Source organism: Schistocerca piceifrons, chromosome 2 (assembly GCF_021461385.2).
Source record: "Schistocerca piceifrons isolate TAMUIC-IGC-003096 chromosome 2, iqSchPice1.1, whole genome shotgun sequence".
Classification (NCBI taxonomy): domain Eukaryota; kingdom Metazoa; phylum Arthropoda; class Insecta; order Orthoptera; family Acrididae; genus Schistocerca; species Schistocerca piceifrons.
The window spans coordinates 901,771,755-901,794,586 of record NC_060139.1 but is presented as its reverse complement, the minus strand read 5'-3'; positions in this window follow the sequence as shown (position 1 = coordinate 901,794,586).

The following is a 22,832-nucleotide window of genomic DNA, read 5'->3' as shown; positions in this document are numbered from 1 at the left end:
CGCTCCATCCTGCTGAAATATGAATTGTTGTGCTTCTTGTTCGAGCTGAGGGAACAGCCAATTCTCTAACATCTCCAGATACTGTAGTCCAGTTACAGTAGCACCTTCGAAGAAAATGGGACCAAAAACTTTATTGGCTGAAATGGCGAACAAATGTACAACTAAATGAAACTTTATAGTTCCCTTAATTCGCCGACAGATAGTGCTTAGCTCTGCCTTTTGTCGTTGCAGAGTTTTAAATTCCTAAAGTTGTGGTATTCTTTTTGAATCACCCTGTATATAATCGACTAACAATGTCGGAACATGACAGACATTTTTAATCATAGAAATTGTGAAACGTATAAAAGTTATTTATAGATTACTAATGACTTGGCAAAAGATATGGTTTACTAAGAAGACACGGTAAATAAATTTCATCATTCCTCTTGCAGTTTGTCGACCGATTTAAAGTACAATGAACTTACTAACCAGTGTTATCCATGTTTGTACCTGTCTGAATATTAATTAGGTTATTATACTGCATCCAGAACATTTAGTGAATAAACTAGTGGATCGTTGCATCCAGAAACAAAGCATACACTTCATACCTGCAAATGTCACTTTGTTAATTATTATTTGCCACTAAGACACAGTGACAGCATTCAGCACTGGATCAGCACCAATACTACCTCATCCTGAGAGTTTTCCTATGGAAAACCAATAATTGTACTTGCTACATCCAAATATCTCATTATGTCACCGTTTCCAAGAATTTAAAACAAACAAATTGAGTACCACACGGAGATCCGATCAGTTCGACACTGTTCAAAGCCATGGCAGCAGACATAACGAAGATCATCACGGACAGCCGGCCGAGTTGGTCGAGCGGTTCTAGGCGCTACAGTCTGGAACCGCGCGACCGCTACGGTCGCAGGTTCGAATCCTGCCTCGGGCATGGATGTGTGTGATGTCCTTAGGTCAGTTAGGTTTATGTAGTTCTAAGTTCTAGGGGACTGATAACCTCAGAAGTTAAGTCCCATAGTGCTCAGAGCCATTTGAACCATTTCTTTGAAATCATCACCGACAGCTCAGCAACACTCATACTTTGTGCGGATGATCTGGTTATAGGCTCAGAAGATAAAGAAGAGCTCTAAAATGTGCCAAACAGACTCACGTCATGACTTGTGGAAAGTGACCTGCAAATAAACCACAGCAAAATCAAACAGATGATTTTCAGAAGAGGTAGTAAGCCCTCACCAAAAGACAAGATATAGCTACAAACCTCTAAAGGTAGTACCGAAATACAGAAATCTCGGAGCCACTCTGCAAACGACACTGACATCATTCAACATCCATGTGAAAAAAAGTGCAGTAGCAGCAATAAAACCAATTTACAACATCCAACAGCCTCAAAAACTCTCAGTAAAACCGGCAGTGACACAAGTTAAAATGGCCATAGCACCAACAGCAACTTACAGGATCCACTTAATTTGAGACAAACTCAAAGTCAATGAATCAGTAACACTGGAGAAAGTCAAATCACTCTGTATGAAAGCCCCTAAGACTAACTTGAATCCTTCTTCATAGAAGACATCACAATGCAAACGTTCCTGTACACCACCAAGGCATAACAAATGGTTCAAATGGCTCTAAGCACTATGGGACTAGGCAAACTACGAACTCCGACATGTGGTAACAGGTACACATCACATGGATTCCACCACAAGTTCTACCAAAACAAGACTGCGTTTGTAAACTGTGAAAGATATTTGTGAAAGATAACTGTGAAAGAGACGATCCAAAAAACTGCAGAAAAAGAACAATCTCAGTAATAAAACTAAGACCAGAGTAATACAACTCAGCTTTCTATTTGTATTAGTATTTACATTTGTGTTTCTGTTTCCATATTGGGACATTTTCATTAACAATAACAGTACGTGGGTCGTTCAACAATTAATGCAGCACATTTTTTTTTCCTCAAAGCAAGATGATTTTATTCGGGATTCCAGTAAGTCATATTATTCCAAAACTCTTTTGGCTACAAACCTGGCCTTACGCCACATTACTGGGAGGGCCCCTATGTCCGCATGGTACTCCACTGATCCACGTCGGAACAAAAGTCTTTCACTCCCTCTCCCCCTCCCCCCCAATCCCCGCTACCCCATCATACATATATTGCTTCCTGCGGAACATCCGGGTGTAGGGTTGATGAGGAAGAACAAACATGGCTCTAAGCACTATGGGACTTAACATCTAAGGTCATCAGTCCCCTGGACTTATAACTACTTAAACCTAACTAACCTAAGGACATCACACACATCCATGTCCGAGGCAGGATTCGAACCTGCGACCGTAGCAGCAGCGCGGTTCCAGACTGAAGATGAAGAAGAACAGTCCACTGAAGTTTTATGTACTCCTATTGGGTGTGCAGACTTGCATGAGGCCTGACGCTGTCATGGAGAAGGAGAAGTTCGTTTGCATTTTTGCAGCGACAAACACACTGAAGTAGTTTGTTCAGTTTCCTGTGAGTAGCACAATACGCTTCAGAATTGATCGTCGCACCACAGGGAGGACATCAAGTAGATATACCCCTCCAGAGCCCTAGAAGACCTTCCCCACGACTTTACCGGGTGAGCACGCGGCTTTGACCTTTATCTTCGGAGGAGTGGTTGTGTGGCACCATTCCATTGATTATAAGTGATGAGCCCATGTTTCATCCTGTGACGATGTTCAACAAAAAATTTTCACGATCAGCCCCGTAATGCGCAACAATTTCACACTACAGTCCTTCTGGTCTTCTGTCAGGTAGCGAAGAATGCAGCGAGGACACAACTGGTGGACCAGTGTGTCAGCGCTCCGAACAGAGACGTCCAGTTGTGCAACGAGGTGTGTGATTGTGAGACATCGGCCACGTCGAGTGAGAGTGTCCACACGTTCCAAGATTGCGGAAGTCACAGCTGTGCGCGGCCGGCCAGCACGTGGGAGACCGGACGGGTTTCCGTGATCTTGTTGCGACGATGACAGTTGCCTCGCTGGGGACTCACGGTGCTTTTTCTCAATGCTAAGTCTCCATAGACATTCCGCAGTCACCTATTAATATCTAAGATGCTCTGGTTTCCGACAAAAGATATTCAGTGGTAGCTCTCTGCTTGGAGCGCACCTCTGTTACAGACACTATTTTGAAGGCCACATATAGCGCCGCCACCTATAGAAACTTCATGTAACCATTGGGGATGAAGGGGGAATATTCTAGAACGTCCTGCTACAAAGTATGCATATACAGCGTGACAATTACTCAACTATATGAAATAAAATCGTCATAACCTGTGACCAGTTTGTGAAATTTTAGTATAATGACAGTTACAAACTTCAGTTTTCCTTTGCAAAGTTTGTTAACTAATGTTTGAAAAAGACGCCATTTAAGATCTCAATTTCATTCTGGTACAAAAAGCTATAATTACGTTTCCGGTATTATAAGTTCATCTACGCTGCCGCGCATGTATTCCTACATCCCACCTGCTCTCCATCTCTCTACTCTCCATACCCTCGCCCAAGGTGGCTTCCACCAACTCCCCTTCCCTGATGATGCCCTCATCCCCTTCATCTACCCCTCCTATCAACTTTGATCCTCCCTTCCCACTTCCTGTGTTTTTTCCTTTGGGCACCCTCCCTCCCTTCCCTCTCCTTACCCCACATCCCCCCTTCCTCCACCCCTCTTCTCCCGGGCTTCCCCTCCCCCTTCCTCCCGTCCTCCCTCCCCCCTATCTCCCCTGCCCTTGGTATCTCTGCTCTCCCGTCTCCCTCTCCCACCCCCCTCCTCCTCTCTTGGCAGGTCCCCAGACTCGTACGCTCAGTGGACATTCGCGCGCCGGAGGCCATCGCCATAAGTGCCTCGTGTGTGTGCCTTCGTGTTTGTGTTTAGTGTTCTTTCGCCATCACGCCACCACCGTTCACCTGTGCCGTCACAGTCGCTCGTGTTTTGTGCGCCATGTCAACAGGTTTTAGTGTTTTTTCTTGTCCAGCGTGAACGGCTTCGTGTATATTGTTTTCTGTCTCTACAGTTTTTTTACCCACCATTTGTATTGTATCATCTGTACCTCCATTATGTTTTGTATTGTATCACTCGCGGCTGAAGAGCAGCGTACTATGCTGCTGACAGCCCACCTTTGTACAAGGTGTTTAAAATAACAATAAAGAAATATATATATATATATATATATATATATATATATATATATATATATATATATATATAAGTTCATCTACACTGCCACGCATGTATTCCCACATCCCACTTGCTCTCCATCTCTCTACTCTCCATACCCTCGCCCAAGGTGGCTTCCACCAACTCCCCTTCCCTGATGATGCCCTCATCCCCTCCATCTACTCCTCCTATAAACTTTGATCCTTCCCTTCCACACCCTGTGTTCTTTCCTTAGGGCACCCTCTCTCTCTTCTCTCCCTCCTCCCTTCCTCCCCCCTCCTCCCTCCAGGCTTCTCCTACCCCCCTACCTTCTTTCCTCCCCCTCCCATCTCCTCTGCCACTGGCATTTACACCCTCCCCTCTCCCTCCTCCCCCACCTTCACCCCTTTGGCAGGTCCCTGTACTCGTACACATAAAGTGAACATTTGCCCGCTGGAGATCGTCGCCAGTGTTTTTGTGTGTGCCATCGTGTTAGTGATTCAGTGTTTCGTCATTTGTGCTCCTTCGTTCACGTGTGCCATTTCTGTCGTCTCTGTTAGTGCCCGAGTGCTGATCGTTTTTCTTTGGACGCCGCACTTGTGAACGACTTCATGTATCCTTAAATTTGTGTGTCTACTGTTGTCTATCTACCGTGTTGTTTCGTTTTTCGATGTCTCCACTTGTAATAAATGTATTACCTGTGGCCGAAGAGCGGCGTAGTATTGCCACTGCCGGCCTACCTTTATATAAGGTGTCAAAATAACAATAAAGGAATATATATATATATATATATATATATATACACACATAAGTTCATTATCTGTTCAAAACTGAATGAAAAATACTTCAGGATGTTTCGACTGGTATTTGCAAGGAGGTTCAAACTGCACGGTTGGCCGCGGGGCATGACGGGAATTAGTGTGCGCACTATGGTTTGGTTTGGTCACGAAGCCTGCTTTCATTTGGATAGGTTCGCCGATAAGCAAAATTGGCGCATTTGGGGGAGTGAGAATCCGCTTTTAGCGATCGAGAAGTCTCTTCATTCTCAACGGGTGACTGTGTGGTGTGCAATGTCCAATCACGGAATGATCGGTGCCATATTCCTCGATGGAATGGTGACTACCGAACGATACGTGACGGTTTTGGAAGATAATCTCCATTATCCAAAGTGACCCTGAATTCGACAATATGCGGTTCATGCAAAACGGAGCTCGACCCCATCGAAGCAGGAGACCGTTTGATATCCTGGAGGAGCACTTTAGGGACCACGTTCTGGCTCTGGGGAAACCGGAGGCCACTGGTATGGGCCTCGATTGGCCGCCATATTCTCCGGTTTGAACACGCGCGACTCCTCTTTGTGGGGTTATAGTAAAGAGAAGGTCTGCAGCAATAACCCCAAAACCATTGCTGAACTGAAACTAACCATTCAGGAGGCCCCTGACAGCATCGATGTTCCGATACTTCAGCGGGTCATGAGAAATTTCGCTATTCGTCTGCGCCAAATCATCGGCAATGATAGCAGGCATATCCAGCATGTCATAGCCTGAATCCGAATACCTGTAGTGACGTTTACATGTTCAATAAAGTGTGTGCACGGTGTAGTTTGTGACTGATTTAGGTTTTTTTAAAAATATAGTTCAATAAGTGTCAGTGAAATTTGACGAGAAAAAAAAAGTTGCATTACTTATTGAACGCCCTACTAATTTTAAGATAGGATTTAATGAAAGTAACGGTAGCTACTTGAAACAAGATGGTGACACTGGTTAGCATTAACTGCCAGTATATTGAAGGTAAAGCACTTTCCACACAGTTAAATTGAGTCTGGCTATCCTTTACATGAATAAAGTAATAACATGTCTGTACCTCGCCTCGTCAGAAGCAATGCAGCTGAGAATATGGAGCAAAATGTACTTCTGCTGATTTTTTAGGTTTCTTACTTACTGGAAAGCCCAGAGGTAGCATGAGGGCTACCTCTGATACTTTCTAGTGTTGGGGTGTTTGATGATTACCCTGACAAATTGAGCACCAACACCAAGGACAACGAGCGGGTGCAGAGGTTCCACAAAAATAGCTCTGTACAAATAACCTTCTACGAAACGGTGGTAGTACATGTCGTTCAGCATAAATTCCTCTGTAACTCGAAGATCATGGGCCACTTAATATCAATGTTAACAGACAAATTGGCCAAAGCAGGCTTAAATTCAAAGCAAGCTGTGGAAAATGCTGATACCCTGATTATCAACACGGTGCTACCGTTGGCCCCTACACATTCAACCGTCGTAGTTGTTGGAGAAGACGTGGAGCTTTTCGTCATTCTAAGAGGTCTCAACTAACAGAACAGTATATTATTGATGAAACCAGGAAGAGAGAAAAGTCCAACAGCAGTTTTACCCTCTTCAGGGACCTGACCACCTTGCTCGAGACAGTGTCCTGTTCGACCTGAAATTTAACCTTCAGAAGGAACAGCTGGCCGCTTCGAACACCGAGATTCAATACTACCAACATTACTGTAGCCAATCTATTGAAAAAAATTGTTAATTTCGAACTTTCTCTTATTCATGGTCACTTTTTTCCGTATTTGACCCAATGTCTGGTTTGATAGTACAGGATGCCACTGATTACACAACAGCATCACCTCTGGTTCGCACACCCAATAATTTGGACAGCAACCGTTTCATTCATGACATGTTACATCCGGTTATTGGGGCCCATGTTCTAAGCCTCTCTGACATCTTTCAACAAGATAACGAGGCGCCTTATAATGTTGTCGTGACCTGTTTAGAATGTGTTCGACTCCTTCCGTGGGACTGAGCGAGGTGGCGCAGTGGTTAGCACACTGGACTCGCATTCGGGAGGATGACGGTTCAATCCCGCGTCCGGCCACCCTGATTTAGGTTTTCCGTGATTTCCCTAAATCGCTCCAGGCAAATGCCGGGATGGTTCCTCTGAAAGGGCACGGCCGACTTCCTTCTCCGTCCTTCCCTAATCCGATGAGACCGATGACCTCGCTGTTTGATCTCTTCCCCCAAACAACCCAACCAACTCCTTCCGTGGGCACCATGTTCTCCAGAGCTCTCGCCAATCGATAACGTCTGGTCCTGAGTCGCCGAGAGACTGCCACGCCACCAGTCGCCAGCCACTACCATAGATCAACTCTGACACAGACGTGAAGCACCACTGCGTGCTCGAATCTGTGATACGAGCTCAATTCGACACTATGACGAACCATGTCAGAGCCATTGCTCCTGTTGCCTTTGCTGACGGCTCTGTGTGTTAAATTATCTATCCTGTTTCCTCGCAATATCACCTATAAATTTAATAATGTCTTCTTCCTACTATACCGTATGCAGAAAATAAGTAAATCTTCCAGCATAGGAATTTGGCCAGTGATTTGCTCATCAGAAATATGTACCAGTTCAAACATCTACTGACATCGTTGGAAAAAATCTAAGTACTTTTAAAAAAAGATTTTTTTGATGAGCAAATCTCTGACCTAGTTCATTTGCTAAGAATAGTACTAAAATAAAACTATTTTGATTTCAGTGGCAAATTATGCCACCAGCCTGACGGCATCGCAATGGGTAATCCATTGGCAGACATCTTGCCCGATATTTTCATTAATGCACTGGAAGAAAAATTCTTCAATAATTTTTCAGCTGATGATCTGGGTATTTTGTCGTATTCTCGATGCCTAGACGACATTTTAATTATACACAGGAATTCCCTGGAAGGAATTGGACACTTGTTTGAAAGTTTTAATAATCGTCCTGAAAAAATCAGCTTCGCTTGTCAATTAAGAAATAACGACTGTTAACTTCACTACTTGGACCTTGTTATTTGATAACGGGAGATATTTCTTCGGTATTTTTCGAAAAGCACCAATACAGATCACATTGTGATCGCTAGTTAAGTGCATCCTCATTCCCATAAAAAATAATTTTTTCATTCAGCCATTCATCGTCCAGTTTCTATACCTTTGTCACCTAACAAGCTTAATGAAGTGATGAATTTAATAAAAACTATTGTAGTTAATAACGGCTATGATCCCTCGTCAGTTGAGAAGACCTTCCGAGTTAAAACTGACGCTAAAGTGACCACTTTAGGCATCAGTGCAGTTTCTGGCAATAACTAGTACAAAAATACCTTTTTCCTGTTCCATTTTCAGGCCCTATTTCCTGTAGAATTCGTCGCCTTCTAGTTAAAAAATGTGGATGCAAAGTTACCTTTTCCACTAACAATAACTTGTAAAAAAAATCTTATTCACAATCTAAAGTCCACAGTTGCTCCTATACACAGATCAGAAGTTTATAAAATCGCTTGTGATAAGTGTCCCGTTTATTATATAGGACAAAGTGGAAGGTCTTTCAGAGTCAGTTGCAAGGAACATTTATTGGGAAAAAGAGGCACTAATGTACATAATTCCACTTTTTATGATCATCTGTCAATTTCCGGCCATAAACCGAAAAGTGTTGAAGAAATTTCCATTTTGCATAGGAAAAAGAAAGGTCATAGGCTCGACGTACTCGAAGAGCTGGAGATTTTCAAGCGTATTTCTGAGAATGATGGCAATGAACAATTACAATAACGTAACAAAAATTTTTTCAATGGCTTTAATCCACTACTCTCGGAACTTTTATTCCTTTATTTTCACTGTTTTGCTGCCTCTAGTTCCGAAAAATCTCTTTCTTTGAAACTCAAAAGATGAGTAGTTACGTTCATGCAGATATTTTTTGGATTGTGCAGCTGTTTGTATAAATATTCTATAATATTCTGAGCTTTAGGTAGTGGTTATTTCCTTATAGCCTGATAGGTGGCTCTGTTATACTTCATTTGCTCGGCTTTTTGGATTTTAAAAAGTACCGGGTGATCAAAAAGTCAGTATAAATTTGAAAACTGAATAAATCACGGAATAATCTAGATAGAGATGTGCAAATTGACACACATACTTGGAATGACATGGGGTTTTATTAGAACCAAAAATATACACGCGTTCAAAAAATGTCCGACAGATGGCGCTTCATCTGATCAGAACAGCAATAATTAGCATAACAAAGTAAGACAAAGCAAAGATGATGTTCTTTACAGGAAATGCTCAATATGTCCGTCATCAATCCTCAAGAATAGCTGTAGTAAAGAATAATGTTGTGAACAGCTCTGTAAAGCATGTCCGGAGTTATGGTGAGGCATTGGCGTCGGATGTTGTCTTTCAGCATCCCTAGAGATGTCGGTCGATCAGGTCACCCCAAAGCCAATAATCGCACGGACTGAGGTCTGGGGACCTGGAACGCCAAGCATGACGAAAGTGGCAGCTGAGCACACGATCATCACCAAACGACGCGCGCAAGAGATCTTTCACGCGTCTAGCAATACTTTGTTTTTTTTTCTAATAAAACCCCATGTCATTCCAAGCAGGTGTGTCAATTTTTACCTCTCTATCTGCATTATTCCGTGGTTTATTAAGTTTTCAAATTTATACTGACTTTTTGATCACCCGGTACATTAAGCTCTCTTCCTTTGTATTTTCTTATTATAATTAACTGCGGTTTAATTTAATTATTTCTGTTATAGTGTCTCAAATGGGCACAGGTTACTGTCCACGCCCGATAGGCGTGAAACTTTTACTGTTTTCGTGGCAGTAGTGTAAGCCACTGGGCCGAGCAGTCTAATGTTGTTCCAGGCAAGGCATACGTGCCAAAGTTCTGAACGTCATTAATTTTAATTTTTGTCTTGAACATGTCTGCTCGAAACTTTGACCATCGCTTTCAACGCAGTGTAACTTTACGTAAGTAACCTTTGTATGCCATGACAATTGTTATCTTAATATTGTTGTCTAACTTAATTTTTATGTATTATGTTATAGGTTTTGTTAAAATTTAATTCTAATAAAAACATCCTTAGAGGTGTCTAAATCTAGGTCAATGTACCAAACAGTTATTTGCAACCGGTTGGCTGTGTGATCCCTATGCTGAAGCTTACACTCATGCTCATAAATTAAGGATAATGCTGATACATGGTGAAACATCGCTCTGGTGGGCGGTTTGCGGTTTTAAATCACCTCGGGGTATGACCATGGGTTGCGTTTGACCTGCGGTCGTCGCACGGTGGCACTGGCAGCAGTCCAAATACGCAGAGGTGTGTTGGTGCATGTCAGAGTAGGGTGCAGCGAGTAAGTGTGCAGACGTTTTCAGACGTGCTAGTGGTGGTTGCGTGTTGAAAATGGCTCAAAAAACTCATATTGGTGACATTATGAGGGGTAGAATACTAGAGCGACTTGAGGCTGGTCAAAGACAGCAGGTCGTAGCACGGACCCTCCGTGTGCCACAGAGTGTGAGCTCAAGATTATGGCAACGATTCCAGCAGACAGGAAACGTGTCCAGGCGCTACAGTACGGGACGTCCACAATGTACAACGCCACAACAAGACCGATATCTCACCATCAGTGCCCGCAGACGGCCACGGAGTACTGCAGGTAGCCTTGCTCGGGACCTTACCGCAGCCACTGGAACAGTTGTCTCCAGACACACAGTCTACAGACGACTGAAGAGACGTGGTTTATTCGCCCGGAGACCTGCAAGGTGCATTCCACTGACCCCTGGTTACAGGAGAGCCCGTAAAGCCTGGTGTCAAGAACACAGTCCATGGTCATTGGAACAGTGGTCCCAGGCTATGTTCACGGACGAGTCCAGGATAGCCTGAACAGTGATTCTCGCCGGGTTTTTATCTGGCGTGAATCAGGAACTAGATACCAACCCCTTAATGTCCTTGAAAGGAACCTGTATGCAGGTCGTGGTTTGATGGTGTGAGGAGGGATTATGATTGGTACACGTACACTCCTGCATGTCTTTGACAGACGAACTGTAACAGGTCAGGTGTATCGGGACGTCATTTGCGCCAGTATGTCCGTCTTTTCACGGGGTGCAATGGGTTCCACCTTCCTCCTGATGGATAATAACGCACGGCCCCACCGAGCTGCCATCGTGGAGGAGTACCTTGAAACAGAAGATGTCAGGTGAATGGAGTGACCTGCCTGTTCTCCAGACCTAAGCTCCATCGAGCACGTCTGAGATGCTCTCGGTCGACGTATCGCTGCACATCTTCAAACCCCTAGGACACTTCAGGAGCTCCGACAGGCACTGCTGCAAGAATGGGAGGCTATACCCCAGCAGCTGCTCGACCACCTCATCCAGAGTATGCCAAACCGTTGTGCGGCCTGTCTACGTGTGCATGGTGATCATATCCCATATTTATGCCGGGGTACATGCGCAGGAAACAGTGGCGTTTTGTAGCAAATGTGTTTCGGGACGGTTTTCTCAGCTTATCACCAATACTGTGGACAGATCTGTGTCGTGTGTGTTAACTATGTGCCTAATCTATTAGCGCCAGTTTTGTGTAGTGGCCCGTTGTTTGGCACCACATTCTGCAATTATCCCTAATTTATGAGCATGAGTGTATATACGTTGCTGAGAGACAGTCACGTTTAAAACTGAAACAAAATTTCGTTGCTTCTTGTCCTTGCTAATACATTTTTAATGGCCAATAGTGCACTTGTCCAGTTCCTGTTCGTCCGCGTGGAAAAGAACGTCAAGCGGGGTACAAAACATTCTAGAAAGTATTTTGCGCGGTGACGGCACGTCAGCGTGTCCCGTCTACGACAAAGATGTTTCGCGCGGCGCTGCCGGCTGTCGGCGCGTGAACTGTTACGCACGCCCCAGTTGCGAGCCACTGGGCGAGAAGTAACTGCCGGCTTGCACGCGCCACAGGCTACAAAGACAGGCGCGCCGGCTGCCCGCATCGCGTACGGCGGTATCGGTCAGCAGGCAGCGATCGTCCGCAGCGCAGAAGCGAATAACTCGAGGAAAAATGGAAATCTGTGTGTGATCAGCTGAAATAAATGAATCTTCACATCGCACTAAACTGAAAAGAGGCAGAGAAAGTATTTGTACGTACCTCCCACTGAGCGGGCTGATACCGTGGTTAAGACACGTGTAGCAGAGGTTCGGACTCGTCTCAGGGATGGATGTGCCGTTGCTTTGCGTCCGGAGTACTTAAGAAATAAATTTTTGTGAAGTACGTACACCATGCGTGGTGAGGTGTGTTTAGTGACGGATGAACAACAACTTCTAGTAAATGAGAAATGAGGTCGTTTGTAGCTTCTGAGGAGATCAGTTACCATTATTTAGATTCAGATTATAAAAATCACTTTCTTGCTTACATTATATTTTATTGAAACTGATTGCCGGTTTCAACATTGTAGCCATCGCCAGACCTAAGGATGAGAAAACAAAACAAAAAAGCATCAATAAATTTACCAAACGAAAAATAGGCGTTAAATGTACGAATAAACTGAGCAAGTCATCTAAAAATTTGGCAGCCACACGTAGGCACGTAGTCAGTATATAAGCAGCAAGAATAAGGGGAGGCCAGCCGGGGTAGCCGAGCGGCTCTAGGCGCCACAGTCTGAAACCTCGTGACCGCTACGGTCGCAGGTTCGAATCCTGCCTCGGGCATGGATGTGTGTGATGTCCTTAGGTTAGTTAGGTTTAAGTAGTTCTAAGTTCTAGGGGACTGATGACCTCAGAAGTTAAGTCCCACAGTGCTTAGAGCCATATGAACATTTGATAAGGGGAGCTCATTTATAGATTAAATAAAAAGGGCTGTGAGTACTATGGGACTTAACTTCTGAGGTCATCAGTCCCTAGAACTTAGAACTACTTAAACCTAACTAACCTAAGGACATCACACACATCCATGCCCGAGGCAGGATTCGAACCTGCGACCGTAGCGGTCGCGCGGTTCCAGACTGTAGCGCCTAGAACCGTTCGGCCACTCCGGCCGGCCATTAAATAAAGTTTACAACGATAAGCGCTAGTAAGATACTGATTACAGGCAATTATTATCATATGCATCAATTACAACGAAAAACCTAGTACACATTTAAAGAAAAAAATGCACACGTGTAACTATTTACACTATAAAAGCATTAAATGGCACAGACTCACACGAATGTCGGAAAAATGAATCCACTGCAGAGACTCGTTTGTTGCTTTAACAAAAGTGTGTCTTTCCTCACTTCTCTGATCGTCTAGCATCAGCAGAGTTCAGCTCACAGTTTGGCCCTTTAAGCATTCTCAGATACGACGATAAGCCAAAATATCTTGGTGTCACACTAGACAGAACACTGACATATCGTATACATCCCTCCAGTACAGCTAAGAAGGTACAGACAAGTGTGGACCGGGTGAGGGAGCTAGCAGGTAGTACACGGAAAGAAAGCTACATCAGTTCTCTGTGGAGCATTCTTTGCATTGGTATACTCTGCAGTAGTATATTGTGCACCAGTTTGGCTCAGTAGCGCTCACACGAAGAAAGCTGACGTTCATTTGAATGCAGCAATGAGAACCATTAGTGGCACAGTCAGATATACAGTTTCACGCTAGCGGCCAATGCTATCCAGCTCATCTTGAATTGAAAGGCTGCTTTCTACAACCTTTGCCAGCGAGTTTCTAAAAATGCGTCAATCTCCCTTCACAAATTAAAAATAAAATCAGTCAGGTCAACAGCAAACATCGTAATAATTGAGGTAAAATCACAAGTAGAATTCAAATGGCTCTGAGCACTATGGGACTTAACATCTGAGGTCATCAGTCCCCTAGACTTAGAACTACTTAAACCTAACTAACCTAAGGACATCATACACATATATGCCCGAGGTACGATTCGAACCTGCGACCGTAGCAGCAGCACGGTTCCGGACTGAAGCGCATAGATCCGCTCGGCCACAACGGCCGGCTCACAAGTAGACAAGAAAAAAAATAATAGAAAAAACAGCACAGCTTAAGGACATTAAGTTTGAAGAGCTCAAGAAGTTTAGACCGCTGCTGGCAATGACCATGTCTCAACATATTTGACTGACCAGGAATTCTCAGAAGAGCTCTACGAAATAAAACTGAGTGAACACACTACTAAAGACGAGTTCGATAGCAAGGTTAAAATGAAATTTAAAACTGGACCAAAGGGCAAAAGGACAGTAAACAATATTCTAGAAGTGTCGCCAAGAGTACGATTACTGCTGCTTCAAAAAGAATGGGTTTTTATACAATTTGAATCTTTGTATATCAACGACTTCGTTGCTATACGAAAACGTTTTTACTGTTGGGGCTTCGGTCACCCATCGAAGCGTTGCGACAAGGATCCAGTATGCGGGAGATGTGCAAAACCGGGACACAAAAAGTCAGAGTGCAGGCTGGAGAATCTTGAAGACTGTATACCATGCAAACACAGAAATAGAACATGCGATAAGGCAGGGGGGCCAGACTGTCCTACAATAAACAGCTCTACAAAAGAAAAATAGAGCGCATCGAGGACGATGTTCTGAACAACGTCCATTAATAAGGCGTGCTAGCACAACTGTCAGAAACCCAACCCCCCCGACACACGCAGGAACAGACATAACACAAACCGGCAAAGGTACAAATCGCCATCGACTAGGATGAAAGGCTGGCGGCGAGCCGTTGGCTGGCGGCAACAGCTGGGAATATTGCGACCCCAAATGCAGATACTAGTACTAATGAACGTGAGGTAACGGGCGAGGTGTGGCACCTTGGAAATATTCTAAGTTCAGAGTTAGCGGCCCGGCAGCAACCACGTGGTGCCGAACGTTAGCTGAACACAACTGAACTACAACGGTAGTGGATGACATCGGAAGTTCACTGCGGCTTTTTGCAGATGATGCTGTGGTGTATCGAGAGATTGTAACAATGGAAAATTGTACTGAAATGCAGGAGGATCTGCAGCGAATTGACGCTTGATGCAGGGAATGGCAATTGAATCTCAATGTAGACAAGTGTAATGTGCTGCGAATAGATAGAAAGATAGATCCTTTATCATTTAGCTACAAAATAGCAGGTCAGCAACTGGAAGCAGTCAATTCCATAAATTATCTGGGAGTACGCATTAGGAGTGATTTAAAATGGAATGATCATATAAAGTTGATCGTCGGTAAAGCAGATGCCAGACTGAGATTCATTGGAACAATCCTAAGGAAATGCAATCCGAAAACAAAGGAAGTAGGTTACAGTACACTTGTTCGCCCACTGCTTGAATACTGCTCAACAGTGTGGGATCCGTACCAAATAGGGTTGATAGAAGAAATAGAGAAGATCCAACGGAGAGCAGCGCGCTTCGTTACAGGATCATTTAGTAATCGCGAAAGCGTTACGGAGATGATAGATTAACTGCAGTGGAAGACTCTGCAAGAGAGACGCTCAGTAGCTCGGTATGGGCTTTTGTTAAAGTTTCGAGAACATACCTTCACCGAAGAGTCAAGCAGTATATTGCTCCCTCCAACGTATATCTCGCGAAGAGACCATGAGGATAAAATCAGAGAGATTAGAGCCCACACAGAGGCATACCGGCAATCTTTTTTTCCACGAACAATATGAGACTGGATTAGAAGGGAGAACCGATAGAGGTACTGAAAGTACCCTCCGCCACACACCGTGAGGTGGCTTGCGGAGTGTGGATGTAGATGTAGATAGAACATGAGGGGTAGCCCCAGTGCGTGGTCGAGCTGCGTGGCTGGGAATCCCATGGTGACGCTGAGTCAATGAAGGAGACGCGCCGGGAGTGCCAAATATGGCGGACTTTGTGAAACCATCATGGCAGACATTTCACAGTTCGTATAGAAATTAATAGTAGCCAGATGAATCAAGATACCTCAAAAAGAAACATGTTCATTACCATTATCTGCATGACGATTCTGATGGTGTGATCAGTTTTTCAATATCTTTATTAGTTTAAAGTTTAGTATCTGACTGTAAATTATACACGTTACACCCACCAACGAATTTCCAAAATCTAAACGGTTATCCGATTTCGTCGGTCTTTAGAAAGCTATTAGTGTGAACCTAAATTGGTATAAGTTACAGGCCTGGAACTTGAATAGTACAGAAGTTGTTGGAGATCGAAGTGGCATCAGACCATAAGTACTCCACAGTTACACAAAAAACGGTAGCAGCATGGTTATAAATATATTCTTTCATCTATGTCTTTGTCTATATCCGATATATTCTATTCGCGAAGAAACTGGCCAAATATTTACTGTGTTTTAGAAAGCCAGAGACATTAGGCTACTGGCCTAGTTTTGCTTGCTGTTCCTTTGATATATGTTTATTTAATTTGTTTATGTATTTAACAACGTATGTTAGAGCGTGTTTATGGTCCGGCTGTAGGAATATTTATTTAATTGCAAGTTATTTAAATGTAAATCTAGTATTTCGAATGTGGTTCATTATGTTTGTGAATGTGCGTTGGCTTGAAGACATGGCGGGAGTGCTCTAGTCAATCACAGCGCTAGTGAATGGGGAGACTGGATGGAAGTGGGAGAACAGTACGGGAGAGGACAGGAGAGTTCTGGACAAAGTCGCGCAGGACGGGGTATCCGGGACGCACGGTCGCGGAAGAGACTTGGAGATTGTGGAGCGGTTTGCGCGTGGTCGCGGCAGATAGAAATACTTCGGAGTGCCGGCTTGTGCACTTGGGAGATTTTCCGTAGCTTTTACAGTGAAGACCTAGTGTGCGTTTAGAAGTGAATATCTCGCGAGCTATGTTGTTGTTCATAACTAATTACGTGCTGTACGAATCTATTGTTTCCCTGTTATTCAACTTATATTTTATTTAATTGTTAGACCATCGACACCAATAAGTGTTTTGCAGAAATATGCCGCTTTCTCAAAAGTATTTCTACTATCGTACTCATCATTTTAATTCGTTAAAATAGTACCTGCAGATTTTATTTAATTGCAATCTTTCATTTATGAATTTATATGTTACATTCATAATCCGCAATTGCCAAATGACAGGAAACTTCGACCATTCGATTCATATGTGTATTCACATTGTATACTGTAGACTCAGCAGTATTTGGCTTGTAATGCGGCAACTACGTATCACAGCCCCGAGACAGAGAAACCATCCAAAACTTTTAATATTTCAATTCTGAGTCTGAGGGTACATAGTTGAGGGCCACCACACCATCACATTTCTTTTTGAAACCCCGCATGTAGTACTTCAGTTCTGGGAGGCTATACAGTTTAGCTACTTCAGCATTGCCGACTATATAGACGATATGATATAGACGATGTAGAGACTAGATAGACGATATTATGTAAAGGATCATACCACTCATTAACACAAAATGACTGGCGCAGAGTACACCATACAAGCTTTAAGGGGCTCTGGAACGCCCTATACTTGCAATGTTAAAATAAAGCTTATAAATTACATCTTTCCTCACAAAGTATTTGAGGTAGGAAGTTGAACTTTTTACAGATTATTTATTGGAATATGGGCTACAACTTAACACAGGGATTTTACAAAATTTTAGTTCAGTTATTAAAGATGATTTTTTTTTCAATTGTAATGAAAATTCACAACATTTTTTTTTGCAATTTTTTATTTATATATTCAAAAATATACAGTTTTTTGGAAAAAGGCTGTGTTAAATTATGCAGAAGGTACTGTGTAACATTTACTGAAAGTTTGAAACAAATATGTTTGGAAGATCCTTAGAAAACATGTAATTAGTATGAGAAAATAAAAGTTTTGGGAATCGGGCGACAAAGATTGGATTAACTTTTTAGTGCATTCCAGGTCCATAGGATGGATTATCTTCATCCTCTGCAAACTCCTCCTCCAGCTTCCTCTTGTTCCTCCTCCTGTTTACTCTTGCTTGTATTTCTAGACTCTTTACAGCCCTGTCTGCAGCCCGAAGGCGTTCCTTGTCTAAAGCAAGCATCGCTCGTACCATGTTAGAACCTATCTTCATTCCCATATTTCTAAATACCTTGCACCTTACAATGTTGCCATCATTGAAAGTCGCAACAGCATCATACACATCAAAGTGAAGTGTTTCTATTCCAACAAATACAGTCTTGGGGATTCTCGACCATATAACACTATTTACACTTTCATTGGGGTTTTGAGTTTTTCCGTGAATACACTTTTTCAACAGTTCAGGTGCTGCTAAGTCTATGAAAATAGGTTTTATCACCTCCATTATTGCATGAGGCAGACTATGCTTATGAGTGTACACTTCACCAGTTAGCAATCGTTAATAATAACACCATTTGACAGCAGTTTAACAGCGCCACAGTGGGTCACGCCCATGTAGAACACATTTCAAAAAAAATTTAAAAATAGTTGTAGTCTTCGGAATTGAATAAATTATATATCCATTAAAAGGTAATAGTCTGCAGATTCAGAAAACGCAAAAAAGTAAAAATTGAACTTTTCATGATTTTGAGCCTTTCCGGAGTCCCTTAAGGGAAGACCACACCCTTCAGGTATGGAAGGCGAGGTTGAGTACAAGGACACGTTGCTCTGTTAATTACGTAGCATTGACTGGAGAAATGACTTACTATCGCAGTACAGAGGTAGGCAAGCATGAGAAACAAAAGTGATGCACACACACGCACACACACACACACACACACACAAGGGCTATGCTGAACCAGTTTAAGCCGCAACACACCAGCGAAGAATTTGGAATTACTGCAGACTATGAGATTACAACTGGAGTCTCATGTGGTAAAACAAAACAACATCGATTTTAAGACAAGGAGACAAAAACACATCTGTAACGTCTGTAAAGGGTGATAAAAGCAACATGAAAGCTCTTAATCGACCATGGTCACATCTAAGTCACCTGCAACAAAGTGGTTGAAAGGAGATAAGAAGTATCGTGAAATCAAACAATTGAACCGGTGATTGTAGGAGAATAGTAAGCTAAACACTCCTTCAGCATCTTAAAGAGTGAGAAAAGGACTATGCAAACTATCACTCTACTTGAGGCATACAAAACTGACCTACAACCACGTGGTGCAGTACACAACGAAAGCATCATGATATCCAACAACTAAAACCACAATTCATAGCGAAGTAATAAGCAAAAATCCTGCAGAACTGCACTCCTGAAAGAAAGGATATTGCGGAGACATGGCTTAGCCACAGCCTGGGGGTGTTTCGAGAATGAGAGTTTCACTCTGCAGCGGAGTGTGCGCTGATGTGAAACTTCCTGGCAGATTAAAACTGTGTGCCGGATCGAGACTCGAACTCGAGACCTTTGCCTTTCGCAGGAGAGCTTCTGTAAAGTTTGGAACGTATGAGACGAGGTACTGGCAGAGGTAAAGCTCTGAGGACGGGGCGTGAGTCGTACTTGGGTAGCTCAGTTGATAGAGCACTTGCCCGCGAAAGGCAAAGGTCCGAGTTCGAGTCTCGGTCCGGCACACAGTTTTAATCTGCCAGGAGGTTTCACACAAAACCATAATTTAATTTTAAGCAAATGCTAGTTTTTCACGCATTTCAGTGTTTATGACGACATACCTTCTGAAAATTGTGGTATAATTTTGCACACACAGTCTGGTGTGTAGAGGCTGCACGTCCCACATACAGGCGACCACGAAAGGGTTATATCATCAGATGACAGAGCTCAATCGTGCACGCTGCCTAGACCACCGGGGCAGAGTGAGCACCGCCAGTGGTCTCTGGCTCCGTTCATGTGTTTGCCTCCACGGGTCACGTGATCGAAAAACTTCCTGTAGTTCTCTTCGCGTCGTTTAGATTGTTTGCAGATGCTGCGGTCATCTAACGTCTCCTAAAATCATCAGAACATCAAAATAAATTGCAAAGAGGTCTAGACAAAATGTCTGTATCGTATAAAAAATGAAAACTGATTCTAAGTAATAAAAAGTGAGAGATAATCCACATGAGTACCGAAAGAAATCCGCTGTATTTCGATTACACAATAAATCACACTGTAAGTAGGCTGTTTAGGTTTTTATGTTGGTAATGCCACGTAGTGCTTTGTATGAAAATCGCTGACTGCTCTGTGAGCAGTCTGTGGCTGGTTGGACTCATTGTTGGAATATTCGTTTGTGTAGTGTTGGGTAGTTGGATGTGAACAGCGCGTAGCGTTGGGCAATTGGAGGTGAGCCGCCAGCAGTGGTGGATGTGGGGAGAGAGATGCCAGAGTTTTGAGCGGACGATCTGGACGTGTGTCCGTCAGAAAAAGGAAATTTCTTTAATTCGATGTCACAAAATTATATATAATGACTTTTGAACACTATTAAGCTAAATACGTTGTTTGTTTTCTATCAAAATCTTTCATTTGCTAACTATGCCTATCAGTGGTTAGTGCCTTCAGTAGTTAGAATCTTTTATTTAGCTGACAGTATTGGGGCTCGCTGTATTGCAGTAGTTCGAGTAACGAAGATTTTTGTGAGGTAAATAATTCATGAAAGGTATAGGTTATTGTTAGTCAGGGTCATTCTTTTGTAGGGATTATTGACAGTCAGACAGCGTTGCGCTAAAAATATTGTCTATCAGTTTAGAGATGATCAGAATAAGTAAAGAGAAAACTGTTTGAGTACGTTGAGTTTTGCTCAGCTGTTTGAAAATCAAATAACATAGAAGTTTACCAGCACAGTCATTCTTAATTTTTCTAAGGGTACGTTTCAACACATATCTAAAGACTGTGAATTGAACAAAATACCTGGGGATTACAATTACTTAGAACTTAAATTTGAGCGATCACATAAATGACATTACGGGGAAAGATAACCAAAGTAACAAAAGAGTGTATTTGATTAGTACAAACCCAGAAGACAAAACAAATGGCTCTGAGCACTATTGGACTTAACATCTATGGTCATCAGTCCCCTAGAACTTAGAACTACTTAAACCTGACTAACCTAAGGACAGCACACAACACCCAGTCAGAAGACAAAACAGGTCTACTAAAGGGACTGCGTACGTTTGTACGTCCTCTTCAGTATTGCTACGCGGTGTGCAATCCGCGTTGGATAGCACTGACGGGGGACATTGATAAAGTTCAAAGAAGGTCAGCTTGTTTTGCACTGTCGTCAAATAGCGGAGAGACTGTTACGGATATGGTGCGCGAGTTGGGGTGGCAATCACTAAAGCAAAGGAGCTTTTTGATGCGGCAGGATCTATTCACGAAATTTCGGTCTCTAACTTTCTCCTCCGAATGTGACAGTATTTTGTTGACGCCTGACTATGAAAGGAGACTCGACTATCGTAGTAAAACGAGAGAAATCAGAGCTCGCATGGAAACATCTAAGAGATCGTTTTTCCAGTGCGCTATTCGAGAGTGGAATGGTAGAGAAATAGTCTGAAGGAGGTTCGATGAACGCACTGCCAGGAGGTTAGGTGTGAATTGCAGAGCAAAAAAATGGCTCTGAGCACTATGGAACTTAACTTCTGAGGTCATCAGTCCCCTAGTACTTAGAACTACTTAAACGTAACTAACCTAAGGACGTCACACACATCCATGCCCAGGGCAGGATTCGAACCTGCTACTGTAGCGGTCGCGCGATTCCGGACTGTAGCGCCTAGAACCGCTCGGCCAAACCGGCCGGCAATTGCAGAGCAGTCATGTAGATGTAGATACAGATGTAGATCGAGGCCATTAGAGACGGCGTACGAGCTCGGATTGTTTCAAGGATTTTTTTATATAAAAAATCAGCCGTGTCCTTTTCAAAGGAACAGTCGTGGCATTTGTCTGGAGCGGTTTAGGGAAATCACAGAAAAACCAAATATGGAAGCCAGGACACGGATCTGAACCGTTGTCCTCCCTTTAAAACTTGACTTATTGCGTTAAACTTTGAACTCAAGTGAATACCTCTTCTGAGTAGACTGGGACGGAATTTTACAATTTTAAAATCGATCAATAATTATATGAAATAGGGAAAATCAAGCATTTGACGCCGCTGTAGTTGAAACTGGGTGACAGTTCAAGCCGTTTAGCATTACAGATTATTAGAATCACGGGGGCGTATTGATCTTTAGTACCCTGCAAACTGAAGACGTAACTTTCATATGAGCCGCCCGGGTTGGGAGCACTGTTAATAGACAGCGAAGGCGAACAACACACCGCGTGCCCACCCATCACGTTCCGGCCAGTGGCAAAACGCAAGTGTCTCTGTTGTTGGGATGCGGGGCCCTCTCTCCCCCTGTCGGTTCCCGCCCAGAGAATTCCACCGTTACGCTTGTTGCTAACTTCGGCTCAAGGACTATTCGGAAACTTGTCTGCCCAGAGACTTACGTGTGCAGACACAGGACCAAAGATATACAGGGTGATTCAAAAAGAATGCCACAACTTTAGGAATTTAAAACTCTGCAACTACAAAAGGCAGAGCTAAGAACTATCTGTCGGCGAATTAAGGGAGCTATAAAGTTTCATTTAGTTGTACATTTGTTCGCTTGAGGCGCTGTTGACTAGGCGTCAGCGTCAGTTGATGCTAAGATGGCGACCGCTCAACAGAAAGCTTTTTGTGTTATTGAGTATGGCAGAAGTGAATCGACGACAGTTGTTCAGCGTGCATTTCGAACGAAATATGGTGTTAAACCTCCTGATAGGTGGTGTATTAAACGTTGGTATAAACAGTTTACAGAGAATGGGTGTTTGTGCAAAGGGAAAAGTTCTGGACGGCCGAGAACGAGTGATGAAAATGTAGCACTTCATCACTGGCCTCCAAGAAGCCCTGATCTTACCCCCTGCGATTTTTTCTTATGGTGGTATGTTAAGGATATGGTGTTTCGGCCACCTCTCCCAGCCACCATTGATGATTTGAAACGAGAAATAACAGCAGCT